Here is a 15,487-nt window from a genome sequence, read left to right on the forward strand (position 1 = left end):
TGGAGCAGCAAGCACAAACAGAACAGCAGTACGCCTGCACCTAGGAGACCCACGACCAACAGATCCACTCCCTACAAGATCCCTAGCACAATAGAGGAGCCTCATGGTCTCCATCCAAGATGAAATCGAAAGACAGTGCGCCACTGGCCACTCGGAGGAGTCAGGGTTAGAAGACCACGAGCAGTAAGAGTTCACGATGTACATGGAGGTATCTACATAGTTAGCCATGTATACACTTGCACCATGCACCATCACCCAAACCATCCAAATGCACGTTGATGCACTCCGTGCACAAAACCTTACCTTCCACCTAGACCTCACTACTCCACTACCACCCAACGCCCTTCAAACTATTCTCCATCGTAATCCCAACCACTGCCGCCCCATCTTAGCCATGCCATATTTTTCTCTTGACCTTCAGCCCACCTCCCTATCTCTTCTTCACCCCTCCGATCTCCAAACCCTATCCGCCCATCCCATTCTTCTCAATTTTGAAGGCTGGTGCCGTGTCCTCATTGAGTCCCTTAATTATCCTACGAATGATGAAGTGATGCAACTCGCAAAGCCCGAGGAACTCACGCCATGGATCTGTACTCCTGAAAGTCTGCATGTAGACATAACTTAGATGCAGACCTATGGCCGAGTCTCAGCAATCCAAGCTCAAGGACATCTTGCATCCTACCAGACCACCACCTACCAACCCCTCGGAATGATAATACTCTTTAATTGGGTGCTACAAGCTCTCCAAGACTCACTCAGTCCTTGGTGAGCAATCTTGAAACAATTCATGTAACATACCCTGAGGAAATAACCGAGGACGAAGAACAAAATGCAATCATCCTCTTTTATACCACCGCCCCCCTACAGATATTCCATTATCGCCTCCACTAGATCCCGCCCAACCCACCCAACAAGCTACCCAACCTCCTCTCCCTCGGACAACACTGCTCGAGTACTCATCCATCACCTCCAACGCTCCGGTCGACCTCCCTGACGAGGCATTCAACACACTGCTCAAAGCAGCACATTTTGTACAAAGCACCGACGCCGCGACTCCTACAAGCCCCCCCAGAGACAGAGCCAATGCCGCTTGCCAATGACAAAGCTCCGCCATCCCCGCCAAGGTCTCCTCCTGAAGATGTTCATTCGCATCCAAACTTGCAGTCCTTCCACAGATAGTGCACTAATGCACCATTGGAAGTGCCAGCTCGAGGGCTCCGACCTCCATCTCTACGAAATTCTGCAGATGGTCCCTCTCACATAGTTCATAGAGCAGTCATTAGACAATTGGCGCTAAATGCATCTCAAGCGCACAAGAGGAGGATACAACCTCACCCCCTATGCCGCCGTCCCCACGACCAATGCAGACGTCGGTCTATAGCCCAATTGGCGGCTCCCATTTTTGAAGCTGGAGAAATTTTGGCGCTACTACCGCAGCACGCCCATTGATCATCGAGTCCACCCACTCTACATGCCCATGGAACGACGTTGGACTTGGGCCACCTTTCATGATCTCCAGCAACAGGACCCCAATGTGTTGTACAATTTTCCTAAGTACAACTTCCTAAAAGAAATGACCCAGGAAGGTTTTTGCTTTCGCCTCAAGTCATTCAATGACACCTACGGCGTCCCAGATCTAGTTGTCGTCGCCACCATCCACTTCAATCGCGTCATCCTCTTACTCCTCCACGATCTTCCCACCCAGAGCTGCCCCGATGTTGGACCAACTCAGTTCCAGGACCTCCACCTCTACCTCCGAGTCCACAATCTCCACGGGCATCATCTCCGCACTTATGAGGATATGCATGCCACCTATTTTTGGAAGTATCGCTTGTACCTTGCTCCGCCTCGCATCCAAGTAGTTGGATCGCTACGCCATCTTATAGTCAGTCCTCTCCACCACCGTCCTCTAGTGTGGCCGAGGACGGATCAGCAACAGGAAAGGGGGCATGTTAACATCTAGAGAGTAGAACCGCCAAATGCAAGGGTATCAATGAGTAAAGGTAACCAACCCGAATGATCTACTTCAATAGGACAAGCTCAAGGGAGTTTGATACCCAAATACACCAAGGTCAAGGATTACAAGCAATGTGCACACGAAAGGAATATAGCTCAAACTCAGGGAGTTTGATCCCTAAATACCCTAAGCCCGCCCAAAAGTCCAAAGATTCCAGGCAACATGCACAGGCGATATGTTCCAGTTGCCCCTACCCGGAACAAGGAGATGCAAACTTTTGGGCCATGAAGAGTGCATGCGCCTTGCACTGTTCAGCTCCACATCCACAGGAAATAGTAGCACCAATGAAGATAGCCCCGGAAGAAATACAGCTCAAACTCAGGGAATTTGTTCCTCAAATATTCCGAAGAAAAGGCTTCCTAGAAACATTCAAGATTACCTTTGAGTGTCTCACGGAAGCCTAGCCTCGTCACTTCGCGTTTTGAGCCACGTTCATGAGGTTCAAACACCAAACAGGTGAAGGTGTGAGGGTGCTCAGGAAGTTTGAGCCCCAAATCACTCGAGCCTAGGAGTGGCAAGGCTAACTCAAGCGCTATTTGGGAAGCGGTTAGGACCACCTCCTTATTCTAGTTTGTCCCAAGCACTTTAATATGGTTAACATAAGCGCTATTTCCGCTAGTAGGAAGAGTTGGTAAAAATAGCAACATGCCTTGGCGCCCTACGAGCCCAAGAGCCCATGGTTGTAAAGTGAGGGAGAGTGCTAATAAGGAAAAGGGTTGGCCCTCCCTTCAAAAGGTGACTTACAGTATAAAAGGCCAAATGTTTGACTTTGGTCTTCATTGTTGTTTTCACAAGTTTGAATACAAGCTCGCTCTTCTCTTCCAAGAGAGTGTTTTGGGTGTTCTCTTGTTTCCATTGTAGTGCCCTTGTGGTTGTCACTCTATCCCCCTTCACCCCCTTCTCCTTCATCCCTTCCTCCTCCTCCCTCCTCCTCCTTCTCCCTCTCCCCTCTGCTCTTCCTCTTCCCTCTTCCTCATGTGAAACCACATTGCAACAATCTTGAGGCCGCTTGAGTGACACTTGCGGACAGCTCATGCTATGCATTGCTCCCACAAGGAGTAGTTGGGAGTGGAAGCTCCGTCGGATATCTTCAACTACCCCATGACACGTGAGTCACCGCTGAGACCCACCACAGCCACTAAAGGCCCTCAAGCTCTAGGGGGGTCTGGGACTACCGGATTGGAGGAGTAAAGGTGCTGGGAGCTGGCAAGGGTTAACGTGGTATGACAAACTCTGCTTGGGATTCCCCTTAAAAATCATAGGTTCTGGTATTGTTTGTGGTTTAGTTACAGCATGGAAGGTTTGTATGGATGAATTGTCATGGCTAGGAAGGAAGGGGCTTAAAGGTGATGCGAGTCTACGAGAAAGCATCTGGTGGAGTATCAGCTTCAGGAAAGATCCGTTTTCCTGGCATGACATCAGGCGTGCACGAGGGATTTTTTAAAAGGGGATTAGGCACTGGGAGGATATCTAGAACCCGCGCATTGCTTTTTGGTTTTTGGTTGAGGAGCTCACAGTCAAGTTTTTTATCTAACTGGGTGAATCGGACCTGTTGAGAGCTATTATGGAAAGGATTCCCGATCATTGGCCCACAACTTGTTTAGCCTCAGATGATTGGAAGGCGAGGCAATGGAGAGTGGGCAGAAGTAAGCTTAACAAAGTTATTGTGAAGGCTGTCTATGCCTGTCTGAGTAAGAATGTGTCGAAATCCATGATCTGAACCACAGATGGTGTTTGAAAAGAAGGGGTTCATCGTGGTGCAAACGCTTGCAGGAAATCTGGAAGGGGGGGCTCCCAGGCAAGGCTGGTTTTTTGCTCTGGAAGGTTCTGATGTTGTGGTTACCAGTGAGAGGCCGCTGGCCAAGTTTATGTCAATCGCCCCCCTATGCCCCCTCTGCGGTGTGGTGGTGGAAACTGTCAGACACCTTCTATGGAATTGTGTGATGGCGCGAACAGCTTGGCGAAAAGTGGAACATGCGGTGAAAATGGCTGGGGTCATGAGTAGGTTTAGGCTACTGCGAAACTGGAAGCTTGCTCTGGTTGGTGAAACCGTTGCGATGTCCTCAATGTTGGTAGCGGCGTGGCCTTTCATAAGGGCAGTAACCATTCTAGCTCTATGGGAAACCCGAAATTGAGTGTGCTTTTGAAATGCCTTACAAAGTGGTGATATGGCTGTAGGCATTTTGTGTGCCACTAAGAGGAATTTAGTGGACCTAGGAGCTGTCCTAGAGCCAAAAACCCCGGTAGTGAGTCACTGCTTGCTAACTATCAACGTGTCATTGGTAGGGTCTTAGCTTTTTAGCCAAAGCCGAGGGCGGTTGCCTAATTGTTGGCTAAATTTTGTTTGGTCCTTGTGGGTCTGACCAACCTGTCGGGTTTTTTTTCTTTTCTCGGTAATATATTCGGCACTTTATACCAAAAAAAAACTTTTGTAAGCATGTGCAACATAAAAACGTATCATTTCTGAAACCCTAAAAAAATTGTCCACATTTAACCACTTCAAGGCCATGACATGCCCTACCTTCTTCAAGAAATTTCACGCTCTCGTGCTTTGCACCCAATTAGGCCACACATATTGGCTTTTTATTAAAACTTTATTTCATTTCTATGCAACAAAAATGTTTGTGAATGATATCTCGTCACCATGGTAGGCAGCTTAATAAGTCTATACCCTTGTCTCTTACTTCTTTGCATATATGATAGAATTTCTATTTGATACGTGAGATGATCATCATTATTTCATGTGGTTTTATTATGAGCACCTAGGATTCTCCAATAAAAAGGAAGGACTTTACCAAATTTGCATTCCTTTTCAAGGGATCCCTGAAAAGTTGTCAAAGATTTGGTAGAATTCACTTAAAATCAGTCCCATGATTCAATACATTATAATTTAGTATGGACTTTGATAATAAAGTACTAAATAAAACTTAATTATCCTTGGGTTTTAGCAAAATGGCAAGTTTTAGTGATAAACAATGGTGTTTCTATTTAAACTGATTCCAAAACTCCTTAAGATCAATTGTTAGTTTAGAGAAAGGGTATCTCATTTGAAGTATCAACGGGAGATAAACTACATACATGCACATTGCAAATGATGTTATTTATCAACTTAAAAACCCATGCACATGCAAAAAACATCAATCTTGAAATCAAATTATGCCTATGACCTGATTTTTGTAATCATTTCACTAGTGGCCTTTAATCTTTTATGTGAGTGTAGCCTAACAACATACATGTAAAGGCTTTCAATTATAGGACTACAAGATTTTTAAATACTAAAAAAATAATGTTTTTTTAGATAAGCTAGTTGGCTTTATATGGTGCTTAACATGTAACACTTTTTGTAGTCATTGACTTGTCCCAAAAATGGTTACTATTCCAAGTAAATGCAAAAGATTAAAACATACATGCTTGAGTGGCAATTTTAGAAAAAAGCCACAAACCAAGCATCATGCTAAAGTTGGAGTTTTGTCCCTTATTTCTGTTAGATATGCTAATATTCCAGTGTTTCATGCATGCACAAAACATATAGAGATTCAATATCACTATGTGCATGATTTGATCGAGGACGGGATAGTGGAATTGGTCTATTGTCCAACAGAGCAAAATGGAGTAGATATCTTCACCAAGGCACTTGGGAAGGATTGGCTTCAGGGTCATCTTCAGAGACTCGGCATTGGGCCGAGAAGGTAGTTCACCTACGGGTGGACATTGAGGGGGGTGGTTAGATATGCTCAATGCCCCACCCTCCTGGTAACCACCAGTGGTCCAAGGTGCTCAACTTGTAAGGCCCCCATATGAGGAGAAGCCATGTGTGAGCCCGAGACACTAGACGGATCCTGACTTGCATGTCAGATGAGGTCTATCAATGAGACCGTTGATGGTAGAAAGGTGATTGTGTGGGAGCCCCTTATTCTTGCTGGGTATTCCCTGAATATTCCATGGATGACTAGTCAGTTCCACCGACTAGGTTGAGTGGTCGGCTTTACCGACTAGGTTGACTGGTCAGTTCCATCGACTACGTTGATCCGACTACCGCCCTCATAGCTACAAAGAGGCGACCTACCCAATCCATTGCATTAGATCAGTTCAGATCAGATCAGATCTTCTAGCTAGTAGCTCTTCACCTAGTATTTGTCTAGATCGCCATCTAAGCTCCACTATGGGAGCGCACGGGTGGACGGAGCCATCATTTGTACTACATCAATATTGAAGGAAAATTTTGTTCATCTCCAGTTTGCTATGTACTCTCTATTCTTTGTTTAGTTTCTGTTCCGCTGCGCCGTGTAATTTAACATGGTATCAGAGCCCAGGCAGCTCTAAGTATCGAAGAATAGAAGAGAGGCGAGGGCTTCAATAGCATACGGAGTGATGGCAATAGGAAGCGGCTGGAGTTCAACAGCTGCTGCTGCACCAACAATCCAGGCGTTGAGGATTCGCCCACCAGCCTTCACTGAAGGCATACGAACTACACTCTGTGGAAGTTTAAAATTACTACTATTCTGGATTCATATGAGCTTCTGGAGACAGTACTGGGGACTGACCCAGAACCACAAGGAACCCCCGACCCAGCAAATCTGGGGAGTATGATACCTCCTAATGCCAACCTTCTATGAGCTTGGAAACGTAGGAATGCAGACGCTCTATGTGCCCTGGTTACAAGTACTATTGATAGTGTTTTGACCTTGATTCAGCATACATCTAAGGCAATTGTGGCTTGAAATATATTGAAGAGTGACGTGGAATCAGACAAGGATCCAGAATCTAGAGAATCAGCTTGTAGCTGAGAAGTTTAATGAAGGAGAGACAACGGAGGCATTCATAACCCGAATCAAAAATCTGCGTGACCAGATGGCTGGTGCTGGGATACAAAAGACTAGCGAAGAGCTAGCTCGATGGTGTCTCCGGATATGTCCACCAAGGTTTGATGGACTGGTAACAGCTCTTAACACTCAGGTGAGACCCTAACCATTGTCATTTGAGGAATTCTGTGCTTTACTTATGGAGGAGGAATTGAGGCTTAAAGCTCGAGATGGAGGCAGCAATGGGGATGCCGCATTCTCTGCCACTACGAAAGGCAAAGGTAGTTCCTGCACCAAAGGTGAGTCCTCTACTAGTGGTGACAAAAAGAAGAAGGGCGACAAGAAGAAGTTTCAGGGAGAATGCTTCTACTGCAAGAAGAAGGGCCATGTGATTGCAGATTGCCGGGTCAAGAAAGCAGATGAAAAGAATGGTACCCTAAAGAAGACAGATAAGGGGAAAGAGACAACTAACAAAGCAGAAGTAGAGTTGGATCTATTTTTGGCCATTAAGGAAGAGTGTTCCTCAGTTCAAGAAGCATCAACCACTGATTCATGGGTGTTGGATAGTGGTGCCTCCCGTCATATTACCTGCAAGAAGGGTCTATATTGTTCCATGCAGCCTCTACAGGAACCCATCACTGTGATGGTTGGAAATAACGCAAAATGCCCTATTGAGGGTACAGGTATGGTTTCATTTGTTTCTATAAATGGAGATGTTAAGAAACTATCTAATGTGCTGTATGTTCCACAAATCAAGAGAAATTTGCTATCAGTTGCTTCCATAATAGACCTTGACCATGAGGTGAGGTTAAACAAGACAGGAGTAAAAATTCTAGATAGTGCTGGCAATCTTGTTGGCACACGAGTAAGGAGGAACAACCTATATGAGCTAATTGCTCTTATAGCCACTGCTGGAGTGGACACAAGTAGACACTACAAGGCATAGGCCATTTTCCGACGGAAATACCGACGCTTTTTACATTAAATTTTTTTTTTTTCACGGGCGCAAAGGTCGCTATAAAAGTCGTTAAAATCGTCGGAAAAGGAGCGTCGCTATAAACCGTCGCTATATAGCGACGCTATTAATCGTCGCTATATAGCGACGATGTAAACGTCGCTATATAGCGACGATGTAAACGTCGCTATATAGCGACTCTGTTAATCGTCGCTATATAGCGACACTGGTAATCGTCGCTATATAGCGACGATTAACAGAAGGTAAAAAAAATGGTTAGTGGGGCTAAACAGGGCCAAAAGGAAGCCCTGTTTAGCCCCACTAACCATTTTTTTTTTTTTGTAATTACAAAAGAAAGTTTTTTATAACAAAATTTCCCTTGCTTGCAGGGTGATACAAAATTGTTCTTGTGAACGATGAGGAAGAAATGCATATACATATACAACTGTGTTTGAAACAAAATTACCCTGTGAAAGGGCGATACAAAATGGCTCTAACGAGCGGATATGAAAAATGCTACTACCACTACTAATCCAAATCCGAATCCGAATCGTCTTGTTGGGCTGTTCCCTGGTCCTCGGCACCTGCATCTTCTCCCTCGTCCCGGACACCTGCGTCTTCTCCTTCGTCATCGGCACCTGCGTCTGATCCTTGCCCTTGTTGATCGCTCGTCTCTGATGATGGGACGCTTGAGCTTTGACCCTGAGAGTGAACCATATAAATCGAAAATTAGATTGGAACTTAAATTAAAAAGTGAGATTACAAGCAGGAGTAAACTTATACCGTGCGAGCAGCCACCTCAGCCCAATCGACTGTCGCTCCCATTGCCTCTTGCTCAATGAACCACGGCTTGGTTCCTATCCGAAATGCGCGCCGCGTCTCTGCATCCGTAGGAAGACGACCCATCGCAGCTTGCTGTGGATCCAATTTACGAGAGTTAGAGTTAGCTAAAGTGCATGTAATATGTAAGTAAAACAAATAGAACAATACATTAAATGGAAAGAAGTAAACTTACCACGGTTGCCTCGAACGCATACCGTCCACCTGCACCAAAGTGCGAAGTACCTACGACATCCAGCCGTCTCTTCGCAGCCCTCCTCTGACCCTCGAACATTTCAGGATGGTCCCTATGTTGCTTCTTGAAGTACTTCCAATCAACTTTGTCTGCCCAGCTGGGTTTAGACAACCCCTTTGTAATGGAAGTACGCATGGTTGATCTGCGATGCTTTAGGACCAAACCCATGCGCTCGAGCATATAACTGTTATTAAACTCCACATTTGGCGGATTAGGAAATCTGAGTTTTAACTCATCGATCACCGCCTGCTTCTTTTGGCCATCTTGATACCGCCAATCGATATTTATGCCGCTCTTGAAGTGATGACTCATCAACTGCCTCATGGCGGCCATCACTGCTTTGCCCTTTTTGTCTTCTATTATCTCTCCGACAGATGTGATTTGATAGGAGAGATCCCCTGATGAGTAAGGGGGACTGACGGTAGCAGAGTCTGAAGGAGTGGAAGCTGCGCGACCGCTTCCGAATCGAGGAGTAGCTGTGGGAGTAGGAGAGGGAAAGGGACTTGACTGATACTGTGTCTCCGGACCAAGTGGAGACCTAAAGGAGCGTGAGTGTGCTGACTCGTCTACATCTCCTGAGTCAGCACAACATGAGCCGCCCATCCTACTCTTCCTTCCCTTGCGGGAGGCATGCGCAGGTGATGATCCCGCGGTCGAAGGGGCGCGAGGGGATGGCTGGGCTGTACGTCCACCCGTCGGTGTAGGGGAAGGAATTGCGGAGGTCCTCTGAGAGAGCAGAGAGAAGAATCTCGCTGCCTCCTCATCACTCATCTGCGCTACAAACTCGTCGGGAGTCCCAACAAAGCCATGCGCGGCTAGCAAAGGAGTCCCCTGAGGGGTAGTCGCAGTGCTACGTGGAAGAGGGGTCGGACCAGGGGTAGTCACAGTGCTAGGACCGAGAGGAGTCGGACCAGGGGTAGTCCTCGGGGTAGTCGCCTGAGAGGAATCAAAGTCCTCTGGAGCATATAGATCGTGAGCTCTCCTCCTGCGAGGCTGTCCGTACTCGTCCGATGAGCGACGTGATCCCATGTCTAACATAGACACAAACACGAAAACAGAAAACAAATAAACAAACATGAGCATTCTCATAGGCCTATAGGCATAGGCAAGAAGAAAGAAGAGGGAAAGGAAAGAAGAGGGAAAGGAAAGAGGGAAAGAAGAGGGAAAGATAAGAGGGAAAGAAGATGTAAAGGAAAGAAAAGAATGAGAATGAGGAAATAGAGAATGAGAGAAAGGGAAAGAGATGAGGAAAAATAGAGAATGAGAGAAGGGGGAAATGAGAGAAGGGGGAAATAGAGTGGAAAATAGAGAATGAGCTTATGCAGAAATAGAGAATGAGCTTATGCTTCTCTCATTCTCTATTTCCGCATAAGCTCACGCATGTGCATGAGCTTATGTGGAAACTTAAGCATAAGCTCATGCACATGCATGAGCATAAGCATGAGAAGGATGAGTTTCCGCATGCTTATGCTCATGCGGAAAAAGAGAAGGAGCTTATGCAGAAAAAGAGAAGGAGAGAAGCATCTCTCATTCTCTATTTCCGCATAAGCTCCTTCTCTTTTTCCGCATGAGCTTATGCTTATGCTCATGGGTGAGCATGAGCTTATGCTCATGTTTCCGCATATGCGAAAATAGAGGAGGAGAGAAGCATAAGCTTCTCTCATTCTCTATTTCCGCATATGCTCACGCAAAAGAGAAAGAGAAAGAGCTTATGCGGAAAAAGAGAAAGAGCTTATGCGGAAAAAGAGAATGAGATCCGCATATGCTTCTCTCATTCTCTATTTCCGCATAAGCTCTTGCGGAAACTTCCGCATAAGCTCATGCTCATGAATAAGCATAAGCTCATGCTTATGCTCATGCGGAAATAGAGAAGGAGCTTATGCAGAAAAAGAGAAGGAGCTTATGCGGAATAAGAGAAGGAGCTCATGTGGAAACTTGCGGAAACTTGCATGCGGAATAAGAGAAGGAGCTTATGCGGAAAAAGAGAATGAGAGAAGCATATGCTTCTCTCATTCTCTATTTCCGCATAAGCTCTTGCGGAAACTTCCGCATAAGCTCATGCTCATGAATAAGCATAAGCTCATGCTTATGCTCATGCGGAAATAGAGAAGGAGCTTATGCGGAAAAAGAGAAGGAGCTTATGCGGAATAAGAGAAGGAGCTCATGCGGAAACTTGCGGAAACTTGCATGCGGAATAAGAGAAGGAGCTTATGCGGAAAAAGAGAATGAGAGAAGCATATGCTTCTCTCATTCTCTATTTCCGCATAAGCTCTTGCGGAAACTTACGCATAAGCTCATGGACATGAATGAGCATAAGCATGAGCTTATGCTTATGCTCATGCATAAGCATAAGCATAAGCTCATGCTTATGCTCATGCGGAAAAAGAGAAGGAGCTTATGCGGAAAGAGAGAAGGAGCACTTGCGGAAACTTGCGGATAAGCTCTTGCGGAAACTTGCGCATAAGCTCATGCTCATGCATGAGCATAAGCATAAGCTTATGCTTATGCTTATGCTTATGCTTGCGGAAACTTGCGGAAACTTGCGGAAACTCATGCTTATGCTCATGCGGAAATAGAGAAGGAGCATAAGCATGAGCATAAGCATAAGCATAAGCATAAGCATGAATGAGCATAAGCATGAGCTTATGCTTATGCTTATGCATAAGCATAAGCATAAGCTCATGCATAAGCTCATGCTTATGCTCATGCGGAAACTTCCGAAGGAGCTTATGCGGAATGAGAGAAGGAGCTTATGCGCAAAAAGAGAAGGAGCTTATGCGGAAAAAGAGAAGGAGCACTTGCGGAAACTTGCGCATAAGCTCTTGCGGAAACTTGCGCATAAGCTCATGCTCATGCATGAGCATAAGCATGAGCTTATGCTTATGCTTATGCTTATGCTTGCGGAAACTTGCGGAAACTTGCGGAAACTCATGCTTATGCTCATGCGGAAATAGAGAAGGAGCTTATACGAAAAAAGAGAAGGAGCTTATGAGGAATAAGAGAAGGAGCTCATGCGGAAACTTGCGGAAACTTGCGCATAAGCTCTTGCGGAAACTTGCGCATAAGCTCATGACAAGCTCCTTCTCTCATTCCGCATAAGCTCCTTCTCTATTTCCGCATGAGCTTATGCTTATGCTTATGCATAAGCATAAGCATAAGCTCATGCTTATGCTCATGCGGAAATAGAGAAGGAGCTTATGCGGAATGAGAGAAGGAGCTTATGCGGAAAAAGAGAATGAGAGAAGCATATGCTTCTCTCATTCTCTATTTCCGCATAAGCTCTTGCGGAAACTTACGCATAAGCTCATGCTCATGAATGAGCATAAGCATGAGCTTATGCTTATGCTTATGCATAAGCATAAGCATAAGCTCATGCTTATGCTCATGCGGAAAAAGAGAAGGAGCTTATGCGGAAAAAGAGAAGGAGCACTTGCGGAAACTTGCGGATAAGCTCTTGCGGAAACTTACGCATAAGCTCTTGCGGAAACTTACGCATAAGCTCTTGCGGATGAATGAGCATAAGCATGAGCTTATGCTTATGCTTATGCATAAGCATAAGCATAAGCATAAGCATAAGCATAAGCATAAGCTCATGCTTATGCTCATGCGGAAATAGAGAAGGAGCTTATGCGGAATGAGAGAAGGAGCTTATGCGGAAACTTACGCATAAGCTCATGCGGAAGAATGAGCATAAGCATGAGCTTATGCTTATGCTTATGCATAAGCATAAGCATAAGCATAAGCATAAGCTCATGCTTATGCTCATGCGGAAATAGAGAAGGAGCTTATGCGGAATGAGAGAAGGAGCTTATGCGGAAAAAGAGAATGAGAGAAGCATATGCTTCTCTCATTCTCTATTTCCGCATAAGCTCTTGCGGAAACTTACGCATAAGCTCATGCTCATGAATGAGCATAAGCATGAGCTTATGCTTATGCTTATGTATAAGCATAAGCATAAGCTCATGCTTATGCTCATGCGGAAATAGAGGAGGAGCTTATGCGAAATGAGAGAAGGAGCTTATGCGGAAAAAGAGAATGAGAGAAGCATAAGCTTCTCTCATTCTCTATTTCCGCATAAGCTTATGCGGAAACTTACGCATAAGCTCATGCTCATGAATGAGCATAAGCATGAGCTTATGCTTATGCTTATGCTTAAGCATAAGAATAAGCATAAGCATAAGCTCATGCTTATGCTCATGCAAAAATAGAGAAGGAGCTTATGCTTATGCTTATGCATAAGCATAAGCATAAGCTCATGCTTATGGTCATGCGGAAAAAGAGAATGAGAGAAGCTTATGCGAATGAGAGAAGGGGGAAATAGATAAGGGGGAATGAGAGAAGCATAAGCATAAGAGAATAAGAGGGATGCGGAAATAGAGAATAAGGGGGAAAGGAAAGAGAGAAGGGAAAAGAGAGAGGGGGAAAGAGAGAATAAGAGAAGAGGGAAAAAAGAGAAGGGGGAAAATGAGAAAAAGAGAAGGGGGAAGAGAGGGTTCCTACACCCATCACTGCAGCTAGCGCTTAAGGCGCTAGCTGCAGGCCAATGCAAATAACAAAAAGCTTAAATGGAAAGAAGAGGAAGCACTTACCTGTAAAAGTATGTCCCGCTCGGTGTAGTGGACTGGGCCCACAAAAGAGAGACTATGTCCCGCTCGGTGTAGTGGACTGGCCCTACAAAAGAGAGAAAACAACCCATTTTTTCAAATAAGATGTTAGTGGAAAGAGGAGATCACAAAAGCAACTTCTTGAAAGGAGACAAGGAAAGAGAAGATTGAGGAGACAAGGAAAGGAGGAGATTGAGGAGAAGAGAAGGAAGAGAAGGAAGAGAAATACAGAAAGAAGAGGTGAGTTTCTTTCTTTCTTTCTTGAAATTTCGTTTTTTGTTTGAATCCTTTCTAATCAAGCATGAAAACTAGTTTAAAACTTTAGCAATACAAGTAGAAACACTCACAAAACCAAAGCTAACAAACAAACAACCTACATTGTTGAAAAAAACTCACCTTTTGAAGAACTTTCTTTCTGGAAACCAAAGAGGGAAAAAGGAGAGAGAGGGTGCACAAGAGGTAGGAGGAGGGTAAGGAGTGGGAAATAGGGTAGGAGGTTGCTTGGAATAGATGGGAGGTCAGTGAAAATAGGTGGGAGGAGATTTTGAAGAGCTTAGTTTAGAGATTAGGAAAGCTTTGAGCAAAACGCCGCGGGTTTCGCCGTTTCGGGTTTTAACCCACAGCGTCGCTATATAGCGACGCTTATTCGTCGCTATATAGCGACGTTTTTAATTGAAAACGTCGCTATATAGCGACGCTTTCAATTAAAATCGTCGCTATATAGCGACGGAACAGAGCGTCGCTATATAGCCACGCTTACTGTTTGTTTTTTAATGAGGCCTCTTGTGACTCAAACATGCTATGCCTATAATTGTCAATATCTCCTCTTACTACATAGCCTTACTATATAGGATTTTTTGTTTCAATCCTTACTATATAGCGATGTCATTCTTTTTATATAGCCTCAAGAGAAGCTCAAATTAAACATGCTATGCTCATAATTGTGTACATCTCCTCTTCATGCTTATGTTTTGGTTTTATAAGTGTAGATGGAAGGGACGAGTGGAAGCTCATCCGATGATGCGCCAACGCTCGGGAGCACGAAGTGGCTTACGGAGAGGTTATATTGTCATTGCACTCATTGCAAGCGAGAAGTACGACATCAACGTCGTATTATCATGCGCCACTTGCGGATGTATGGGGAGGAGGCGGAACCAATACCCCCCGTTGGTGTTGCACATGTTGATGGATCATCGGTAAGTCAAAGCTATTTAAGTTCGCAATCTTATTGTATACCCGGAATTAGAAGATCTTCTATTTACACGAATGAGCTTATGACAGGATGACGAGGGTGACGAGGGTACACATATACCTTCTCACTTTCAACAAGACTATAGTCTCCCAGATGACGACGAGGGTATGGTCGACATGATGGATTCCATTTTTAGGGGCACTACATCCCACGTACACGTGATGTCAGAGTCTGAGGTGAAAATGCGAGAGTTGCAATCAACACAATTGTACGAGGGTGCCAGGATGTCTAAACTACATGCTTGTCTCTCAATCTTGAATCTACAAGTACAGTATGGGTGGTCGGATACAAGTGTCTCGGCCTTAATGAGGTTAGCCCTTGCATTAATTTGATTGACTCATTATTTGGATATTGTTTGTTTTGAGAATCATCATTTGGATAGTGTCTTTGTCATAGGTTGCTCCAAAAGATGTTGCCTGCACCAAATACCATGCCCGCATCAAGAGATGAAGCGAAAAAGATGCTAACAATGGTGGGTATGGATTATGATACCATCCATGCTTGCCGTAATGATTGTATTCTCTTTCGTCGTGAGCATGGAGATTTGGCTAGTTGTCCAAAGTGTGGGGAACAACGATATAGAGATGACTTGCAGGGTGAGAGGATACCGGTTAAGGTCTTAAGACACTTTCCCATCATTGCAAGAATACAACACATGTTTCGATGCAAATCCATAGCGGAGTTGATGACATGGCATGCATCTCATCGGTCCACTGATCACACATTGAGGATTCCCGCAGATTGTGCGGCTTGGAAGCACATAGATAATCAGTGGCCGGACT

The sequence above is a fragment of the Dipteris shenzhenensis genome, chromosome 33, assembly GCF_047967505.1.
Source record: "Dipteris shenzhenensis isolate YYH24624 ecotype China chromosome 33, Dip_SZ_1.0, whole genome shotgun sequence".
In the NCBI taxonomy this organism is placed as follows: Eukaryota; Viridiplantae; Streptophyta; class Polypodiopsida; order Gleicheniales; family Dipteridaceae; genus Dipteris; species Dipteris shenzhenensis.